Genomic DNA, 21,762 nt, shown 5'->3' on the forward strand with positions numbered 1-21,762 from the left:
TTTGTGGAAAATTTGGAGAAGGGTAAGACAGAAATAAGAAGAGTAGGAGCGTGCTACGGTAATCCAAGTGAGATGTGAGAAGGACCTGAACCAGGAAATGGCTTTGCAGATGGGGAGAAGTGAACAGAAGTATATTAATGAGGTAAAATCCAAAGGACTTGATTGGACATGGGGAGCTGAGGGAGAAGAGGGAATCGAAAGTAACACTTAGGTTTCTCACTTGGAAACTGGGTGAATGATGGTCTTGGTTTTAGGAGAAAGATGATGAGTTTAGTTTTGGACATGTTGGAATTTCTATAGGACATTGACGTGGAGATATTTAGAGGCTAGCAGATATCTGAAGCTGAGGAGAGAGATCTAGGCCAGAGATGAAGATACTTGAAGGCATCCTGTTATAGATGGTACTGAAGTCATGAGAGAGTTGCTTCAGCTACTCAAGGAAGGAACATAATGATAAATAGGTTCGAGGTCTAAGAAAGAAAGGAGATAGATGGCAGGGAGAAGTCCTTGCAGTTGATGAGAAAGAAGTAGGATCCAGAGCACAAATGAGGGGATTAGCCTGAAAGAAGGTAAGAGAACCCCTCTTTCTTGTGCTTGAGGGCAGGGAGGAACAGATAATTGGGAATGCAGGTAAGTTTGTATTATAGGAGGAAGATGAGGGAGGGCCTTTTGATAATTTCTATTTCCTCTTTGAAGTTGAAGGCATGGTTGTCTAAGAATGAGTCAAAGGTGGTGGGATAGGAGGACTTGTCCTTTGGGGTTTAATTTAAAATTTCCATTTATCTTCCTATATCTTTAGTCTTTAGCTGTTTTCTGGATGACTTGGAAAGCAGTCATTGCTTATAAATGAAACTCCCAACTTCCTATATGTCATGGTGTGCATGGGGCCCCAGTACATCAAGGTGCTTCAGAGGGGTTGCTGCTATGGTAGAATCCCTCACTACTGCCTCTTCTAGTTTGAATATTACCACCCCAAACTGGAAGCCTATTTGAATAAGAGATAAATTGTTCTATTGATTAGCTCCACTGTGTGTCTTTAAAATGAAAGCAACAATGACAATTTGAGAAAGCATTTTATGGCTTTCTTTGGCCTTGGCCTCAAGCTTAGGAAGTATCTCTAATAAAAGTTATAATTAATCTTTTATAGCTTTCTCTCTTCCATTAGGTGTTTTATTTATTTTGTAAGCGATGTGTTTGTAAGTTTGTGTTTTTATTCTTTTTCATTTTTAAAATTTATTTTATTGAAGTATAGTTGATATACAATGTTGTGTTAGTTTCTGGTATACAGCAGAGTGATTCATTTATACATATATATACATATTCTTTTTCATATTCTTTTCCATTATGGTTTCTTACAAGATATTGAATATAGTTCCCTCTGCTATACAGTAGGTCCTTGTTATTTATCCATTCTATATCCATTTGCATCTTCTAATCCCAAACTCCCAATCCATCCCTCCCTCACCCCTCCTTCTCCCTTGGCAACTGCAAGTCTGTTCTCTACGTCTGTGATTCTGTTTCTGTTTTGTAGATAAGTTCATTTGTGTCATATTTTAGATTCCACATATGAGTGATATCATATGGTATTTGTCTTTCTCTTTTTGACTTGCTTCACTTAGTATGATAATCTCTAGGTCCATCCATGTTGCTGCAAATGGCATTATTTTGTTGTTTTTTATGGCTGAGTACTATTCCATTTTCTATATATATATATATCACATCTTTTTTTCTTTGGAAAAGGAAAGTGATTTTTTTTTAATAGATCTTTATTGGAGTATAATTGCTTCACAATAATGTGTTAGTTTCTGTTGTACACCAAAGTGAATCAGCCATATGCATACACATGTCCCCATATCCCCTCCCTCCCACTCTCCCTATCCCACCCCTCTAGGTGGTCACAAAGCACCGAGCCGATCTCCCTGTACTATGCTGCTGCTTCACACTCGCTAACTGTTTTACATTCGATAGTGTATGTATGTTGATGCTACTCTCACTCGCCCCAGCTTCCCCCTCCCACCCTGTGTCCTCAAGTCCATTCTCTATGTCTAAATCTTTATTCCTGCCCTGCAACTAGGTTCATCAGTACCATTTTTTTTTTTTTAGATTCCATATGTATGCCTTAGAATATGGTATTTGTTTTTCTCTTTCTGACTTACTTCACTCTGTATGGCAGACTCTGGGTCCATCCACTTCACTACAAATAACTCAGTTTTGTTTCTTTTTATGGCAGAGTAATATTCCATTGTATATATGTGCCACATCTTCTTTATCCATTCATCTGTCGATGGACATTTAAGTTGGTTCCATGTCCTGGCTATTGTAAATAGTGCTGCAGTGAACATTGTGGTACATGTCTCTTTTTGAATTATGGTTTTCTCAGGGTATATGCCCAGGAGTGGGATTGCTGGGTCATATGGTAGTTCTATTTTTAGTTTTTTAAGGAACCTCCATACTGTTTTCCATAGTGGTTGTATCAATTTACATTCCCACCAACAGTGCAGGAGGGTTCCCTTTTCACCACACCCTTTCCACATCTTCTTTATGCATTCATCTGTCGATGGACTTTTAGGTTGCTACAATGTCTTGGCTATTGTAAATAGTGCTGCTGTGAATATTGGGGTGCGTGTATCTTTTCAAATTAGAGTTTTGTCTGGATATATGCCCAGGAGTGGGATTGCTGGATCATATGGCATGTGTTTTTATTCAGTGTGTAGCTTCTCTGAGCTACACATTGGATCCATTACATTTTATTATTTTATTTTTAATTATACAAATAACATACGAATATATTTTTCGTAAAAATTTCAGATGATCACAGATGTTTGCAGAGTAAAATGTGGTAATTTGTTTTCTAAACTATTGTTGAAGCTGTTTATATATTTTCAGCCTATACATCATTCGTGGGTACATACACCATCCTTAATTTCTTTTAAATTTACATCTCTGGGTTTGGGCTTTTAGTTCTATACTACCAGCACTTGAGGAGGAAGCCTGCAGTTTCATAGCTCTCTGTTTATCCAGTTAGGAAACCACACTGCCTTTTTTACCTGCTTTCTCAGGCTCAAGCCATCTTCCCATATCCTTTTCTTTCATACAGCAGGCCCCAGGAACTCAGCTTGCTTTCTCTGTTCCCTGCAACAGGAACATACAGTTGATGGGAAGTGGGAATCTATTCACAGAGGTTTGAGTAATTAGGCTTTGGGGATACAGAGATTAAAACAACCAAAAATGATTTTTAACCTTAGGGAGCACTCAGTCATGTGGGGAAGACAGAAACATATGATTATATTATATATTATAATGCAGTGTGCTAAGTGCTGTGATAAAGGCAAGGCTGAGAGGCTATGGAGCATAAATTAAAGCACCTAATGGGCATGGTTAGGTAAGGCTAGAATGAGGAGGCACTTTGTAGCTGAAGGATGATGTAAGGGCATTTCCATTCTTGGGCTGAAGGCTTAGGGAGCTGCAAGTCATTCAGTATGGCTGGAGGCTAGGATGTGAGTGGTGCTCTTGCTAGAGACTAGAGTCATCCTTTACCCCTTCCTTTCCTGTACCCCACATCCAGTCAATATCAAGAGCTGTTTGGTCTACTCCTAAACATAATTTGAATCTATCTACTTTTTTCTATTTCTGCTACCACTATCGTAGTACAAGCTATCATTCATTATTTCAGTAATCCATACACTATTAAGAAGTTCTTAATGACCTTTCCACATTTATTCCTGGTCCTCCTTAGGCCTTTCTTTTTGGACAGTAACCCAAATGAGCTTTCACATACACATTTCTCGTCATGTCACTTCCCTATTTGAAAGTCTTCAGTTGTTTTCCTTTGCTTTTAGAATCAGGTCCAAAATCCTTAAAGTAGTTTACTGGGCCCTGCAAGATTTGGTCTCTGCTGCTTCTGACCTTATCCTGTACCCCTCTTCCCCCCTTTGTTCTTGTTCTGTGGCTATACTGGCTTCTTCCTTGAAGAGCCCAAGTTCTTTTCTGGCCCTTGGCTATGGCACATTCTCTTTGCCTGCAGTGCTCTTCTCTCTTTATCAGCTCCGTTTTTGCTTCTCCTTAAACTCTCAGTGTAAATACCACTTCCCTTTTCCAGGGAAGCTTTTCCTGATCCCTGAGCCTGGTTGTTTCCCCTTTGTAATGCCATATTTCTGATTAAGTAATTTTATAGTTACTTAAAAACTAGGTGCAGTTTTGTTCTTGTTGGTTAAAGCTTCTCCCTTGCTAGATTCAAGCCTCTGTGAGGGTGGGGTCTGTATCTGGTTGCTCATTGCCTTATCCCCATTGCCTGCATATAGAAGATTCTAAATAAATCTTAGTTGAGCATATAAAGAAGGGGAGGAAAAGTGAGGGATGAAGCTGGAGAAGATAGGAGGGGCCAGATTCTTCATAAATATTGAGGAGTTTGGATATCTAATATTAAGGATTTTAAACAGGGGATCGCATAACCAGATTGTGTAATGATCACTCTTTTCAACACTTCTACTATTAGAACAGATTTATTTGTTTGTTTTTAAAATTTTTTTCTTCTTATTTTTTGATTTATTTGTTTTTTAAAGGGAATTTTTTTAATTGCAGAAGTAACACCAATTCACTGTATCTAAATCAAACAAAAATGTACATAAAGTTTAAAATGAGAGTCACTTGTGTTCTTTCCTTCAGAGACACCACTATTAACTATTTGATGTAGGTTCTTCCAGACCTTCTTCTAAACATTTATAGGTGTGTATGTATACACACATACCTGCAGACACATGAAATATATTTTTTAACAAAAATGAGATTATACTATATATACTGATATACAGTTTGCTTTTTTAAAAAAAATTATTTATTTCTTTATTTGGTTGCACTGGGTCTTAGTTGCGGCAGGCGGGCTCCTTTAGTTGCGGCTTGCGGACTCCTTAGTTGCAGAACTCGGGCTCCTTAGTTGTGGCATGTGAACTCTTAGTTGCGGCATGCATGTGGGATCTAGTTCCCTGACCAGGGATCGAACCTGGGTGCCCTGCATTGGGAGTGTGGAGTCTTAACTGCTGTGCCACCAGGGAAGTCCCACAGTTTGCTTTTTTGAATTATCCACTGGACGTGCAGTCAGTTCTCCTATAAGGTAACACATGCATTCCTAAAAATCACTGTGCTATGCACAATTGCACAATAAAAACTACGGAGCTTACGGGGAAAATGGGGTTAGGAGCACAACACTCAAAAACTTCCTCAGTGACATATTTTTAAAAAAAAAGATATAAACCTAATAAAGCAGTTGTACAGTTTTATACGTGTTCATTGGTTAAGAAGTATGTAGATACTATCTTGAAAAAGACATGAGGTTTGCTCGTAGAAGTGGGCTTTGGAAGGATTGCTGCTTGTGAATTATTGTGAAGTGATGGAAGGAGGGTTATTTGAAATTGGCCCGGCAGGTATAACACCAGATGGGGATAGGCATGGCTCAGAATGTAAGTTCACATGGTGAACTGCAGTAGCTGGTGGATGTTTGCGGGGGGGGGTGTGTGTGTGTTTTGTGTGTTCCTGTGTAGCTCGGTTCAGCTGGGTGGAGTTTTCTGTTTACCTGTTGTTTTTCCTGAACAAAAGAAAAATTGGTGTTAGGTTCAAATTGTTCTCTAATATGTTGATCATGATGGAACAGATACACATTTTCAAAACAAGCTTGTAGCAGAACTGACTGTGTTTCCACTTGTCTAAGAGTGTCTTTTCTTAGTATGTTCTTAGTGTGGCTGCATGATGTTTCATTATAAAGGTGTGTGCCATTTATTTATCTGTGTAATTTAAATGTGTGTTGTGCTTTACTTGCGTGTTCATTTCATTTGTCCTTTTTGAGTGATTAGCCTTGATAGGAGTTGCTCCTTTGACAACTCCTGGAGAGTTTCTAGCACAAACTGCTAAAATTCAGATCCATGAAAAAGAAACAGAAAATTTGGCTTCAGGTGGTTGTTAGTAATGATAGTAATCTCCAAACTCGTTTGTCCTGTCTCTGCCAAGCGTGAGCTTTTGCTCTCTCTCTCTGAGTGGCTGCAGGAGGTTAGCTTGTGGGTTGCTGGTTTTCAGCCTTGAGATGTGGTTTGGGTTGAACATGCAACCTGGGGAGGGACTGCCAGCCTCAGCTGTAAGTGGCATCCTCTGAAACTATTGAGCCTCGCATTTAAACTCTCTCTCTGTCAGCTAGGCCACTCAAATTCAGTGTCGCCAGGGTTCCAAGCATTCTTTATTTAGTGGATGTGCCTTCCACTATGTCTTAGCTCCCTTTGGAAATCAGAAAAGGGTACTGCTTAGCAAATGAGTTGTTGCTGAGAGTGAGTTAATCTAAGGATATTAAATTAATGGCTTCAGAAATAATGTTCATACTGAAAGGTGAGAGTCTCTGATGGAACTGCTGAGGATTTTCTCAGACCTGATTGCTCTGTTATCAACATCTTGAATGCAGTGTAACATGTGTCTATCTGCTGGGGAAGAATGAGCTGTTGATAGATGTTTGTCTCTCAGACTTCAGTGAGTTCTCCTATTGTGGCATGATTTGGTTTACTATTTCCGGCATTTTCCTCAACCCATTGTGATTGTTATATGTACAACATGCGTGGTGCTATGCGTAGAAAATATGTCTTTAGACAAATGAAATGTCATTGTATATTTGGCCAAGCTCTTGCGAAACCTTCCTTCTCTTTGACTCTTCTGAATATGTTTTGGGGTTCAGACTAGACTGGACCTCAGTAGCTACTAATACCTGTTATTGGGTCTTTCCTTATTTGAATCTCTCATATTATTTCACCCACCAAATGATATTGTTTGCCTTGGTCTTTTTCCTTTTGCTCCTCATCCTTCTGTCACATTCCATTATTTATTCTATTTCTTTGCATAGTGTCTTTTTTTCAAGACTTAATCAGATCTGGGATGTAATGCAGTTACCCCGGACTTCTTAGAGCAGAAGGCTGTATTCTGGGTCCAGTGCTTAATCAGACCGAAGTTTGGTTTACCTGTCCTATTGTGCCAGCTTTGTGCTAAGATTGTAAAGACGAGTACAACATTGTCGTTTCCTCGAAGAGCTTAGAGTCGGGACTTCCCTGGTGGCGCAGTGGTTAAGAATCCGCCTGCCAATGCAAGGGACACGGGTTCGAGCCCTGGTCCGGAAAGATCCCACATGCCACGGAGCAACTAAGCCTGTGTGCCACAACTACTGAGTCTGCGCTCTAGAGCCCGCGAGCCACAACTACTGAGCCTGCGTGCCTAGAGCCCGTGCTCCGCAATGAGAGAAGCCACCACAATGAGAAGCCCGCAGACCACAACGAAGAGTAGCCCTCGCTCACCACAACTAGAGAAAAGCCCGCGCGCAGCAACGAAGACCCAGTGCAGCCAAGAATAAATAAATAAATACATTTAAAAAAAGAAAAAAAAAGAGCTTAGAGTCTAGTGCATGGGTCAGCAGCCTTTTTTTGTGAAAGACCAAATAGTAAGTATTTTAGACTTTGCAAGCCATATGGTCTCTGTTATTACTCACCTTTGCTGTTGTGGTGCTGAAGTAGCCATAGACAAAATGTAAATGAGTGAGCATGGCCGTGTTCCAGTTAAACTTTGTTTACAAAGACCGGTGGCAGGCTCGCTTTGGCCTGTGGGCCTACTTTACCAACCTCCGGGTGAATGGAAGGAATGGCTACATAAAGAGAATGTTTCAGTATACAGTTTATTGTTGTTTGCAGTAGTTATGTTCTGTAAAGTCACCATAGACACTGAATTAGTAGGTTCTGAACCATTGCTCCTAAGGGAAATACAGGGTTAGGTTCCTGTGAGCCCCTGGTTACAAGATTTTCATCAGCTGATCAGTACATAACCTTATTTTATGTATGCTTCTATTTAAAGACACCTTATTTAATGTATTGTTGATTCATTAACATTGAACTCATGGCCAGCAGCACTATAACTCATGCCCAAGCAACTTATCTAGCACACATATTTTCTCCTTAAGGCACATGACAGCCTTCTCATGTTTAGGAACACTAGATAACATTTTAGCACTGCACTTGGGGACCATTTTAATCAGTGCACAAAAATGTGGAGAATGTGGCACTAAGTAGGCCACAGAAAGGACACTAGTTTAAGGTGTGAGAAAAATCACCTTGTTTGATCTCAGCTGGGAATGTGCTTATGTGGAGACTCAGATTTTTTGCTGCTCTGTACATGTTCACAAATGACTGTGAAAGCACCGTGAGTATTGATTTTGGGGTTGCTAATAAGTTTTAACGAGTAGGTGAATTCATAAATACAAAATCCAAAGATAATGAGGACCAACTGTATCGTGTAAGTGTCGTGAGGGAGGTATGTCTTGGGTGCCTTGGAAGCACAGAGAAGGGCACTTGGTCCAATCCTGGTGGAGGCGTGGGTTGTGGTGGCCAAAGGGAGGGCGAATTCAGAAGGCTTCCTGGAAACGTTAACTAGGGAGGGTGAGAAGAGAGTGTTCCAAGTAGGAGGAACAGCCCGAGCAAAGACAGAGGTGGTGTGACACAGCAGAGGCTTTGCAGGGTATCTAAATCTGTGATAAGTTTGGAGGATAATGTGAGAAAGTTGGAGTGGTGGAAAGACTGAACCTTCTGCAGGAACCACTTTCTTGTTTGGTGCTGTGGACGTGTGGGCGTGTGGTGGTCCGTAGGTTGGTCCCGTATAATATCCTTCTGGATTCTGGAAATAACATTTTGTTTCTGGAATTTCTCATTGTTTACTTGTCACATCTGCATTGTTAATTCAACAAAAACAATACTCTTCCATTCATTAAATTTGGTAGGGTGAAAGTGGACTGAATTTTTTGCCCCACAGTTTGCTGATTAAAATTTGAGGACTGCTCTCTTAGACGGTGATTTAGGCATTCTGAGCTCGAACCTGGAGAAGGTACTAGTGTCTCTTTGTGTCTTGGTGGTTGGAGGAAATTGCTAATGGCTTCAATCAAGAAGGGCAAAGCTCTTTTTCATTTTCATATTTTTATCGCTTTTAAAAATGCACAAAGTCAACACATGCTTATTGTAAAAAGCTTGAAAATGCAGATAAATATGTTCTATCACCTAGAGATAGCCACTTTTAACATTTTAGGGGACTTCCCTGGTGGTGCAGTGGTGAAGACTCCACGCTCTCAATGCAGGGGGCCTGGGTTCGATCCCTGGTCGGGAAACTAAGATCCCAGTGAGATGCCACAACTAAGTCCGTCCACCACAGCCACTGAGCCCGCGTGCTCTAGATCCCGTGCGCTGCAACTAAAGAGCCCGCACGCTGCAGTGAAGACCCAGTGCAGCCAAAATAAATAAATAAAACATTTTAGGGTATGCTCTTCCTGCATATTTTTATAGGGCACAGCATTTAGATTGGAAATGTCGAATGCCCATTATCCTGGGATATCAGAAGAGAAAAATCCATGCCTAATTTTTAACCTAGAATCTGGTTGGGAAAGTGGTATTCTAATATCTACGGTCAACACAGTTATCTGTATCTTGGTCTTTATCAAAGCACAGTTAGAGTGACACCATAATGTCCTGTCTCTTGTGCATAAAGAGAAACTTCTCAAGCCACAACAATAAGGAAGAGTGAGTTCAAGAAAGGTTAGACATCTAATAGGACTGATTATTGTTGTTTTCTTTTTTATAAATTTATTTTATTTATTTTATTTTTGGCTGCGTTGGGTCTTCGTTGCTGCGTGCGGGCTTTCCCTAGTTGCGGCGAGCGGGGGCTACTCTTCGTGGCAGTGTGCGGGCTTCTCAGTGCGGTGGCTTCTCTTGTTCTGGAGCATGGGCTCTAGGCCCGCGAGCTTCAGTAGTTGTGGCTCATGGGCTCCAGAGCACAGGCTCAGTAGTTGTGGCGCATGGGCCTAGTTGCTCCGTGGCATGTGAGATCTTCCTGGACCAGGGCTTGAACCCGTGTCCCCTGCATTGGCAGGCGGATTCTTAACCACTGCGCCACCAGGGAAGCCCCCTGATTATTGTTTTTGAAAGATTGAGTCTGAAGGGATCCATTTCATGAGGCAGCATCTTGAGCTAGTAATAAATTGGGGGCATGAGGGATTAATGTGAGGTCCCCTGGGCATAGGAAGTTTGTGACCTTGTTTGGAAAGCTGGATTCTTTTTTTTTTTTTTTTTTTTTTTTAAGGGGCAGAAATCGTAGGCACACACATTTCTGAGTTCTTTTCTGATCTTTTTTATATTGATTATTTTTTTTTAATTTTTATTTATTTATTTATTTATGGCTGTGTTGGGTCTTCGTTTCTGTGCGAGGGCTTTCTCTAGTTGCGGCAAGCGGGGGCCACTCTTCATCGCGGTGCGCGGGCCTCTCACTATCGTGGCCTCTCTTGTGCGGAGCACAGGCTCCAGTCGCGCAGGCTCAGTAGTTGTGGCTCACGGGCCCAGTTGCTCCGCGGCATGTGGGATCTTCCCAGACCAGGGCTCGAACCCGTGTCCCCTGCATTGGCAGGCAGACTCTCAACCACTGCGCCACCAGGGAAGCCCTGGAAAGCTGGATTCTTGTTGGAGAAATTTCTAGGCAGTTATTTTAGGGTTGGTTTCTAGGAGGGTGGGAATAGAGATTGACAGATCTAGTAGAGGAATGATTGCCTTTTTAAATATTTTAATTAAAGAAATGTATTTTTTTAATGTTTATTTATTTTATTTTATTTATTTATTTTTGGCTGCGTTGGGTCTCCGTTACCGCACGCGGGTCTGCTCTAGTTGCCACGAGCGGGGGCTACTCCTCGTTGCGGTGCACGGGCTTCTCACCACGGTGGCTTCTTTGCTGCAGAGCACAGGCTCTAGGTGCATGGGCTTCAGTAGTTATGGCACGTGGACTCAGTAGTTGTGGCTCACGGGCTTCAGAGCACAGGCTCAGCAATTGTGGTGTGTGGGCTTAGTTACTCCGTGGCATGCAGGATCCTCCTGGACCAGGGCTTGAACCCATGTCCCCTGCATTGGCAGGCAGACTCCCAACCACTGAGCCACCAGGGAAGCCCAAGAAATATTTTTGAATGGGGTAATATAGTATGTGTGTGTTTATATGTAATATAAATTGTATATATAAGATAGATATATGATTGTCTATTAGTGGCATATCATACACACTGTTATTCACCTTTGCTTGGGAGTTGGGAGATCCTTCCATGAGTGATTGCCTGCAAGTCCATTATATCTCTTTAGGGTTTGGAAGCTTGTTAGCTTTCATTAATTTTGTCCAGCATTCTGTATGTCAGAGGCAGGATAGTGCAGGAGTTAACAGCTTGGGTTTTGGGAAGTCCTAAGTTCAAGTCCTGGTTTTATCAGTTATTAGCTGTGAGACTTTGGGCATGTTCCTTAATCTGCCTGCGCTTTGGTTTCCTCATTTGTAAGGTGGTGATAACGATAGACTAAATGAGATAATGCATGTAAAGAGCAATGAGTGGCATATCATAACTTCTCATACAGTGGTGGTAGTTGTTACTGACATACTTATATTTTTGTTACGGTGTTCTTTTAAGCTATTAGGTTTGATTTTGCATTTTTCGCTTTCTAACTGAAGTGAACAATGAGGCTTGATGATTCACAGACTGACAGCCCACTGTCTAAATGCAAACTGTTCATTTGATTTGAAGAGTTTTATTTAATTATGAAAAATTTCAAACACACACAAGAAAATAGCGTAATGAACCCCCTTACCTGTCACCCACATTTTCCACATTTGTTTCAGCTTCTCCCCCTCACCCCCTGCTGAAGTATTTTAAAGCAAACCCTAGATCACTGCATCCCTACATATTTCACTTCTCTACATGCCTTTTATTTTCTAATTAAAAAAAATATATATATATGTATTTATTTATTTGGCTGCACTGGGTCTTAGTTGCAGTATGCAGGATCTTTGTTGCTGCGTGTGGGATCTTTTAGTTGCTGCATGCGGGATCCTTAGTTGCGGCACGCGGGATGTTTAGTTGCAGCACACGGGCTCTTAGTTGCGGCATACGGGATCTAGTTCCCTGACCAGGGATCGAACCTGGGCCCCCTGCTTTGGGAGCATGGAGTCTTAACCACTGGACCACCAGGGAAGTGCCCCCTACATGCTTTTAAAAAAGTAATGAACGTTTTCTTACGTACCACAGGGCCATTGCCGTGCCTTTCCTTGGCGTCATTCAGTATCTGATCTATAACTTCATTTCCCAGGTTATCTAACAAATGTCTTCTTAGAGTTGGTTTGTTCAAATCAAGATCTATATATTATTGTTTGATTGTTTTTTTCCTAAGTCTCTTTTAATCAAGACCAGTTCTGCCTTCCCTTTTAAAAATTTTCTTCATGTCACTAGCTTGTTAAAGAAGCAGGTCAGTTGTCCTATGGAATTTCCGCATTCTGGATTTGCCTCTCTTTCCTTGTGGTATCATTTAACCTGTTCCTCTCTCCCCATGTAACTGTAAATGAGAGTTAAACACACGGTTAGATACTTTCAGCATTTTTGGTAAGAGTACTTCATTGGTGGGGCTGTGTGCCTCATTTTTTATTGCATTAGGAGGTGTCAGATTAGCTCACTAACCAGAGTTCAAGTGGTACAAATAGTGGATTTTTGTTTGTTTTATTTTAAAATTACAGTCAGTTGCCAGCTAATTCTCAAAAGAAATCAAGATCTGGCAACAATTTGCCAGAGCTGAGTAGTACCTACCCCCTTTTAGTTTGCCACTAGCCCCTTTACCTCTCCTATGCTTGCTTGTATGTTGCTTACTTATATCACGCACCTTGCCTCTGTAGGCATTTGATTTTGTGATCCATGCTTTAAAAGTGTCACCAAAGTAAGTTATTACAATCCAGGTTTTTAAGAGGCATTTAAGTTGTTTCTCAGAGATTCAGTTTAAGATTGACAAGAGCACCCAAACGGGCCTGACTTTGGGCACAGGGAAACGTCTTAATCATTGGGCCATAGGTGTTTTGCTGGGATTCACATGACGTTGTCATTGGTGTTGACCCAGAAATCAGTTAGCAGTATGTCCTGCTACCTGGCTGGGTTACTCTGTCTGCTGTCCAGTAGTGAGCCTAAGGAATCTGAAGGTATCACTTCTGTTTCTTAATGAAATTTGTACCTGTGGGAATTGAGGCCTACCTACAGAGCTCTGGGACAGAGCTCTTTCCTCAGCATCCTGTTGCAGCCAAGCTTGGTGAAAAGTGAGAAGTTATACTGCCTAAGCGTGTGAACTGAAAAGCTTCATGCTGTGTTTTAGTAAAGTCTGAATGCCACCCACCAAACCAGTTGGTTAGAATAAGCTTTTCTGGTCTCATGTAGTTTTCCTTGTCCCCAGGCTTTTTAATAGTTATGTGGAATCTCTGGCAGAGTGAGAACCTTATTTGCCAAGGTTTGGGAATCATCTGCCTGGATTTTGTGTGCTGTCCCTGCCTGAATCTCTGTGTCCATGTTTCCATGGTGGTTTTTCCTTCGAGGATGATGATTTTCTTTCCGACTCTGATACATGGCTCTACAAGGCTGGATAGTATATGAGTACATTTTTTTCTTGCCTTTAATCAAGAGTCCAGCAAAGTAAACATGGGCCAAAAAAGGAGCACAGCTTCACTGTGGGAAATCCAGGTCAGGTGGCCTGTAGCACAGAGCTTTCACATGCTCAACTTATTATATTTGCTTGAAGGCTTTTTTTAAAAGTGTGGTATGCAGGTGGCATTTTCTTCAGACCCATCCTTTGTCTTGCTTTTCAGTGCCCCTTGCATAGTTTGTGCACTCCAGCTGCTGCTGCTGCCACCACCGTGCAGAAGAAAGCTGTGATGTGTGGGTGATACACATCTAATGCCTCCACCTTCCCCTCACCCCCCTGCCCCCACCCATGAACATAACTATAGATGAGAGCATGGTTTTAGAAGGCCTGCTTCCTTAGGCAGGATGCCTTGCCTTGTATTAGAGTGAGTTCCAATTCCTAGAGTTGTATCATGATCCTGCAGGTTGGCACTTCCAGAGCTAGTGCCACTATGAAGCTCAAAATAGCTTTTGACCTGATTTCCTCTGGGTAGCCTAAGCATTGACTTAATTTACAATGATAGAGAAGAATTGAGTCTCTCTGCTAATAGGTAAATGTTTTGTCCATGATAACTCAGTTATTGCATTGCCCCATAATTATATCATCAAAGCAGAGAAAGTTAGCTTAATTTTTTGGCCTCATGAATACAGAGATTTTATATCTGTAAGGTGGGTACCATGTATTTTTTCAGGGTTGCTGTGGGCATTTTATTAACTTCATGTCACTGATGTGGCCCTTTACTTTTGTAAAGTAGCTTACAATATGTACCCCGTGTCATTCTCCTCCACCCTGGCAACTCTTTGAAAGTATTCTTCTGTCAACTGAGATTTGGCAGCATGTGATGACAGGAGTTCATAAGAGCCTCTTTCTACAGGAAGAGGCTACAGATTGGCTTTCTTTTTCTCAGGCCATAAGAAACAGCTTGGTGAGATTACTTTCAAAGAAAGTCAGAACTGGGACTGGGTTTTTTCGGATATTGATCCTATGAGTTTGCTGTGAGGAACAGCCTCTAACAGACAAGGTCTGGGGCCACCTGCCTGGATCACTGCTGGACTCTCGGGCTGATGTCTGTCTTTGTCTCTTTGTGGTTAGCAGTGAGTGGAAGTTTCTCAAAGTACATTGGCCCTAACTACAAACTCTTAACGCCCCATATGACCTCGGTCACCAAACCACTTCAGGGCTTTATTTTTATCCTAGCAGTTTTGTTTCAAGATGTGAGGTTGGTTTCTTTCCTCTAGCAGAGCAGAGTTCTCTAGGGGGAAGAAACAGAGTGCCAGGGTGCAGTTGAGGCTGGTTAGACACCAAAACCACACTCTTCGTCTTTCTGGGCTTGAGACGTGATATAAGCCATGCTGCAAACACCAGCTTCCACACGGTGAAGAAACCTTGTCAGATACTTGCTTCATTTATTTTTTGTGTTTGTTTTATTTATGTTTTTAGACAACTAAAATGTTGAGGAAGAGGAGGTGTACCTTCCCATTCTGCTTCAACCAGAAATCTAATTCTAAGAATGAATACTTGCTTAAAATCCAGTATTTCCCAGCTTAAGGTTTTTCATCTTCCCCAAGAGTGCTGATGAGAACTCTCACAACTCACCAGGTCTCAGGAAACCGGATTACCAACATATCCTGTTCGCGTGCATGTGTGTATTCTGTGTTACCCACAGGCCACTTTCCACCCCACGTGACCTTTAGTTACCATCCGGAAAGTCAGGACCCAGATACCAGTCAGATTTTCCAGGCTTTGGTTTGGTTTAGACATTTTAGAAAATGTTAAGAGTAGTAATTCTAAAGAGACTTTTTGAGTGGCACGCATAGTGAATAGGAAGTTATATACCCTCAAGGGAGGGGGAAAGGCTGCCCCTGTGCTCTTTTCAGTAACATGTTTGAAAACGAACATTCACAAGAAAACTTGCTACTGAAATGCACAGGGGAGGAGAGGAGAGAACTGTTTAATTGATTAGAAGTCAAATACATGCCTCAGTTCTTAGGTTTTAAGACTAAATTCTGAAGCTCTTGTTGCATTCTTTAAAATTGTAATGTTCATTATTGGAGTTGTTTATGACACATGGCATCGAATTTTATTTTAGTCAGCATCTCTCAACAATAAGTGGACTGTAATGAGTCAGGTAGTGCTCTGAACAGGGGTAGGTACAAGACTGCCAGTGGCCTGCAAGCTAAGAAGCGTTTATTACCTTTTTATGTAAGGAGTTGTTTAAAAAGAAGAAAGTGTGACAGAGAGACGGATGTGGCCTGTAAGGCCTAAACTATTTACTGCCGGACCCTTTACAGAAAAAGTTGGCCCACCACTGCCCCAGAAGCTGGGCGGGTGAAGGCAGTTAACCCAGAGGTCCTTTAGGACATTGATTGTTAATGAGGGTGTTATTGCCTTTTGGGGGCACAGTTCATTTTTCTGGCCTGTCACCATAGGATGTTTAGCATTCCTGGCCCCATCCACTAGATGCCAGTAGTTGGCCCCCATGATTTTCCAAGGACTCCCTGGGAGGGGTGGAACTGTTTTGGTTGAGAACCAGTGATTTAGAGCCTACTGAGATTAAAAACACACCTTGTTAAGGTTTCTTCCTTCATTTCCTCTCAGTCAGAGAAACAGACCTAGAATTTGGCCCTTCATGGCATAGGGATCAACCACAGTGAGAGAGAATTCCAGTCACTGGGGGAATAGGGAGAATTTTCAGTGTAGAATAAAAAGGTTGTAAGGAGGCCATTTAATGAGTGTGTCTGTTGCTTGTTCACCCTTCAAGACTTGTTCAGGTTGATGTATGATTTATGAAAGGTTTGTTTTGATGTTGGCCATGCTTTGGAAAGCATGTTCCTCTCTATGTGAGTGGAAGAGTGGCCATCTTTGGCCTTAATGTCCAGATGATTTTGAGATCTGTGGGAATCCGTATGGTGTGCTTGAGAGACTTGTTCAAAGCCAATGTAAAGACGTAGTTTTGGCATCTCCTGAATAACCTGATATCCAGACTTAAGCCAGAACTCTGGGGTTAGAGAATTTTCCAGCCTGGGAGAGTCGACTGAGAAAAGTCCTCCTTTGGCTCCTTACCAAGTTAGACAAGGGAGCAATCAGCTGCTGAGTTCCAGCCAACTGGAATGTATGTGCGGGTGTACTATAAATCGTCCCTTAGGATCCAGCTCCTAGTCTGTGAAGAGCCTTCCAAATAAGAATGAGACCCTTACACAGGATCCATGTTCAATCTGCAGCTGCTATAGGAAGGGACAGAGTAGTGAGGCGATGTTACTAGTAGTGAGTGGGAGCAGCTCACTTTGTATATAACATATTGTCTGTTGTGTGGGGTAAGAGACTGCACTGACCTTTTTGTTTTCCCCATGTTACCTTTCTCACCAATTTCCTATGTTTTTTTAAGTTTCTGACCATACTCGTGGGGAGAGGTATCTGTAGTTCTGTTATTTGCAATCCCTATCTACTCTTTAAGGTTCCGGGATTTCATCTGTCTACTCTGTTTTCACTGTCTTTGGTGTGATGTTTGGGCTAAGGTAGAGAATATGAAATAGTTGTCTTCTTGGCTTGTGATCTTACCCCAGTCGGTAGACCCTTTGTTTGGCTCCAGGGGGAAACTCAGGTTATTCCCCTCCTGGAAGCCTTTCACTTTACTCATAAATATTTAATATTGAAGTTACTGCTCAGTTTTATTTTCCCAAGTATTAGTATATAGACTCCCTAGACCAGAAGGAACTTAAAATACTATCGAGATGCTTTCTGATGCTCAAGTCCCTGTAAAATGTATTTATCACACATTTTTTTTATTAAGAGCTTCAGTGATTTTTCCAGTTGTCTATCTTCTGTCTACCGATTCAAAATTTATTGAGTGTCTGCTCTGGGAATCACTAGGCATCTCTCCTCTTTTTGCTCTTTCCATGTCATTCATTCCTAGAACATGTACCTAGGTGACATGTTGGTCCGTGGTAGTATTACTTTGACTGAATTGTACTTTGGTGTAAGGTCATCAGCCTATATTAAGACAAATAATAAAAGAGGCCTAGGGAATCATTGCTATTTGCATTACTTGGTGTCTTCTTTGTGGAAACCCACGGGAGAAATTTTTGCTTTTAGTATCAGAGATAGTTGTACTGTGTGAGGTTTTTTTGTGTGTTTTTTTTAACCTCATGCACATTTACGAATTTGTTATTCAGAATAATTCTCTATTTTAATTGTTCCAGAGGTTAGAGCTGAACTTGTAACTGGCTTTAGTGTCCGGGATTTCTGGCATGCATTTTGTGTCGTGTCCTTACTGCTCCTGACCTCTAATCTTTTTCTTGTTGGCTCCTCTTTCTTTTTTGTATTCTGTCTTGCAGTACAGTATGTACCTTTATATGTGGACTTAAATAATTGGCTTCACAGTTTTATATGGACGTTTTTCTCTTTTCTCTTACTTATCCAGTTGTGAAACCTCTTTCTCAGGTCAGCTAGTCATCTCTGAGGGGATCAGGGTTTTTCCTGTCCCCATTCAGGTCATTTCCATAAATATTTAGTGAATAGCTTTGTATGCTGGTCATTATTCTAGGCACTGCACCTAGAAAGGTAAATGATATTGGTCCTTCCTTCAGAGATACAGTGTAGTAAGAAAAATGGGTACGTAAGTAAATACTTGTAATGAAATGTTACATGTTATAATAGAAATATGTATACTGTATAGGGGTAATACAGAGGAGAAAGAAATTAACTCATGATGAACAGGGAAAGCTACCTAGAAAGGTGATCTGTCCTTAATTTTGAAGGATGAAAGAAGTTCTTTAGGGAGATGTGGGTAGCAGACTTTTCTGGCAGAAGGAGCAGCATGGATTAAAAACATGGTGTGGTTAGAAACTGAGTGGTTGCTTCTGAGATTCCTAGCCAGGAGTCTGTCATTAGAACATCTTAGGCCACGGTACAGATGTCCACACCAATGCTGTCTAATCAGTCAGCTGGAACTGAAGATTCATCACAAAGTGGATACTTCTGGGCTTTTGATTTGGCCCAAGCTTAGAAGTGAATCCTTCAAATAGTTCTTCTTTGCTTTATTTTATGCATTAGCAAAGGTTGAGTCATCCTACAGTCATGCCTTCCATCATTCTGGGAAGCTTTCTGAGCCAAGCCTAGCTTGGCTTGGGAATAAGTTATGCACTGTGTTGTAACTGTTGGCAATAACTCCTGTTCTTGCTCTTCACACACACAGTAGGACTGCAACTACTGAAGCATATGGAAAAGAGGAGTTGGAATAATACCTTTGTGGATTTGCATTTTTCTGGGGTGTTTCTTGGTAAAGATACGAAAGTCTTATATTGTCTAATGAGATTTTGAGCTGACTTGTGCCTCAAATCTCTGAGATGCTAGGCCCTAATTTGTAAAGCAAACTATTTGTAGGTCAGTTGACATTCTCTTTGAGGAATTTCTTTGGCATATTTTCTTTTAGACTTCCGGACAGATCTGTAAAACAGTATGACTTTTAAAATACTTTGAAGTGATACATATCAAAAGGTTGGATAAGACACTAGTAGATGCCCTTGGTGCCCCCTGAGAAGCTGTCCCTTGTGGCGGATGCAGACTCGGAGTCAGATCTTCTGGGTCATATTCCTAAATTTCTTTTTATTTCTGCCAACACATTTCTCAGTCTCTTTCCTTGTTTCTACATCTGTAAAATAGGATCTAATTTACACCATCAATAGATCTGGTATTTAACACCAGCATAGCTTTCTGCACCTAGATGGAGCCACAGCCTTTTAGCACAGTCACCTTCATTTTTTACCACCTCAGAGTTAGAATCTTGACGGGGGTTAGGACATATAGGGCAAAGGATACTGGCATGAAATAAAGGCTTTTTGTGGAACAGCAGCAGAGGTTGTGGTAATTTGAAGAAAACTTTATTACAGTATAATATACATACAGGAAAGTGCATGTGTCAAAGCCATACAGGTTGATCAATTGTCACACACTAAGCAAACTGTGTAACCCAGTGTAATTAGTTTTTATTTATTTGTTTGTTTGCTTGTTTGTTTTTGGCTGCGTTGGGTCTTCATTGCCACACGCCGGCTTTCTCTAGTTGTGGCGAGCGGGGGCTACTCTTCGTTGTGGTGCGCGGACTTCTCATCGCAGTGGCTTCTCTGGCTGCGGAGCACGGGCTCAAGGTGCGCGGGCTTCAGTAGTTGCGGCACGTGGGCTCAGTAGTTGTGGCTCGGGGGCTCTAGAGCACAGGCTCAGTAGTTGTGGCGCACAGGCTTAGTTGCTCCATGGCATATGGGATCTTCCCGGACCAGGGATCAAACCCGTGTCCCCTGCATTGGCAGGTGGATTCTTAACCACTGCGCCACCAGGGAAGTCCCGGCGTAATTGGTGTTTGACTCGTCATTTTCGTGCTTCTCTTTCAACTCTAAACTCACATTTTCCCTATACATTTCATAGTAACAGTGAGAGGGATAAAGCACTGTAAATAAGTTAGGAAGAAGTTAATGTTCATGATTTACCTGCTTTCTGGTGTGCCTAAGATTGATTTTCATTGTTGAGAGAGGATAAGGAAAATGAAGAGGAGAATTGGATCAAAGACAAGGAATTTGAAGGTGTTTGCCGTGCCTTTTGAACTAGATATTCTGAGTCTGGGAACCAGCACAAAAAGGATATGACTGACAGAAAACTAGATGGAAGCAGGCCTTCCTCCAGTCACAGTGAAACTGAGTCTCTCACCAAAAGTGCTGTGGTTTTTGGCCTTAATGTTGAACTCTGGCTGTTGGGGGAAAAGTGACATCATGGCCAGCCTGCTCCTTGGCGATGCTTGGGTCCAGCTGGGATGTGGGATCCTACAAGTTCTGCGTTGCATGTTTATAGCCTTGTCTGTGGTGTCCAGGTAAATGCCAGGCTGCGTCAGCTCATGTTGTCGTCTATGTGTAACCCATTTTTATTCCAACCATTTTCTTCCCTTTCTACTGCTAGCTGCCAGTGAGGTAGAGGTGCCTCTGTTGATAAAGAACAGATACAGAAGTTCACATCCAAACCTGAATAACCATTTTTAACTTGAAACACTTTTCCTAGGAGTTGATGCTCCAGAATCCTTTCCTTATTTGGTGCCTTGCTTAAATCTGAAGCTCACATGAGGTTGTCAGAGCGCCCTGTAATGCTGGTTATTTGCTTTTTGGTGCCCACAGCAGAGTGGTTTGTGAAACCTTCTTTGTGACCACATCTTTCTTAAACTGAAGCTTCGTTCTTCTCTGGGTTCTTAGATTAGTTCTTACTCCTCCCTTTCCTGAGATATTCAGGGGTTTTCCTGTATTGTGGTAGGTGGGTAGGCAGGAGGGTATGTTTTCTGATATTTTTTCTGGACCATGCACAGTCCCTTGATGATAGTGTGTAAATGCACATATATTCTTTGATTCTTGAAGAACTACTTCCTTATTAAACAGGCTGATTGTGGATTTATCTAGAAAAATATTAGGGTTTTTATTTTACTAGTTTTATTACTGCTCTTTTACTGATATGGAGAACAAGCTTTTATTCACTTTTCCCACTTTTCTTTCTTCTCTCTTCTGGCTGGCATTATCTTAGGGTACAGTTGTTAAGTGCTTCCACCAGCTTTCATGGTATGATCTGGACTGGAAGTATCTACTTCCCTTAATCTGCAAGAGTTCTCGGTTGGTTTGGCCCAGTGGTCTTTCAGTGAATGATAGCTGGAGCCATTGGTGGGTTTTTGCTTGGGGTTGCTTTAGCTTTTGGCCTTTATAAACATCCTCAGTGTGATTCTTGGTTCTGCCAAAGAAGTTGCCCCTTTTAAAGGTGGAAGATTAAGAGCTCAGACTCTGGAACCAGACTTGGGCTGGTCACTGAACCTCTCTGTGCTCAGTTTTCTCATCTGTAACATAGAAGTAATAGTAGTACTTACCTCACAGGATTGTTGTGAGGTTAAATGGGCTAATAGTCATAAAGTGCTTAGAAATGTGCCTTCCACAGAGAAGGTGCTGGAGAAGTTTTGACTGTTACTAAGGTGGTTGCGTATGACACAGTTGTTTTGCTCAGCTGGGAAACCTTGCGCTCTCGGTGTCTGAGTTGTGTCTTAGTAGGTTGGGGTACTTTTAACTCCTAAAGCACAGAGCCAGCTCTGTAAATTCAACCTGTCCTTAGTTGGGAGCTGCCCCCAAGCTTCTGAAAGGTGCAGTCCAATAGTTAAAATCAGGTGTGAGGCCACACTTCCACACTAGGTGGATTATATATCTGGGCAGAAGAGTAGAATAGGTTCTTCCAATCC

General features: G+C 41.7%; 1 protein-coding gene and 1 non-coding gene across 2 annotated transcripts in view; one reads left to right on the forward strand and one right to left on the reverse strand.

The window, feature by feature from the left end:
* The window catches only part of SMG6 (SMG6 nonsense mediated mRNA decay factor), a 239,737-nt gene that overhangs the window by 18,254 nt on the left and 199,721 nt on the right, over positions 1 to 21,762 (forward strand). The window lies entirely within an intron of this gene.
* Positions 11,980 to 12,052, reverse strand: TRNAW-CCA (transfer RNA tryptophan (anticodon CCA)). Its single transcript has one exon. It is a non-coding gene; the product is annotated as a tRNA-Trp (tRNA).

The sequence above is a fragment of the Eubalaena glacialis genome, chromosome 19, assembly GCF_028564815.1.
Source record: "Eubalaena glacialis isolate mEubGla1 chromosome 19, mEubGla1.1.hap2.+ XY, whole genome shotgun sequence".
In the NCBI taxonomy this organism is placed as follows: Eukaryota; Metazoa; Chordata; class Mammalia; order Artiodactyla; family Balaenidae; genus Eubalaena; species Eubalaena glacialis.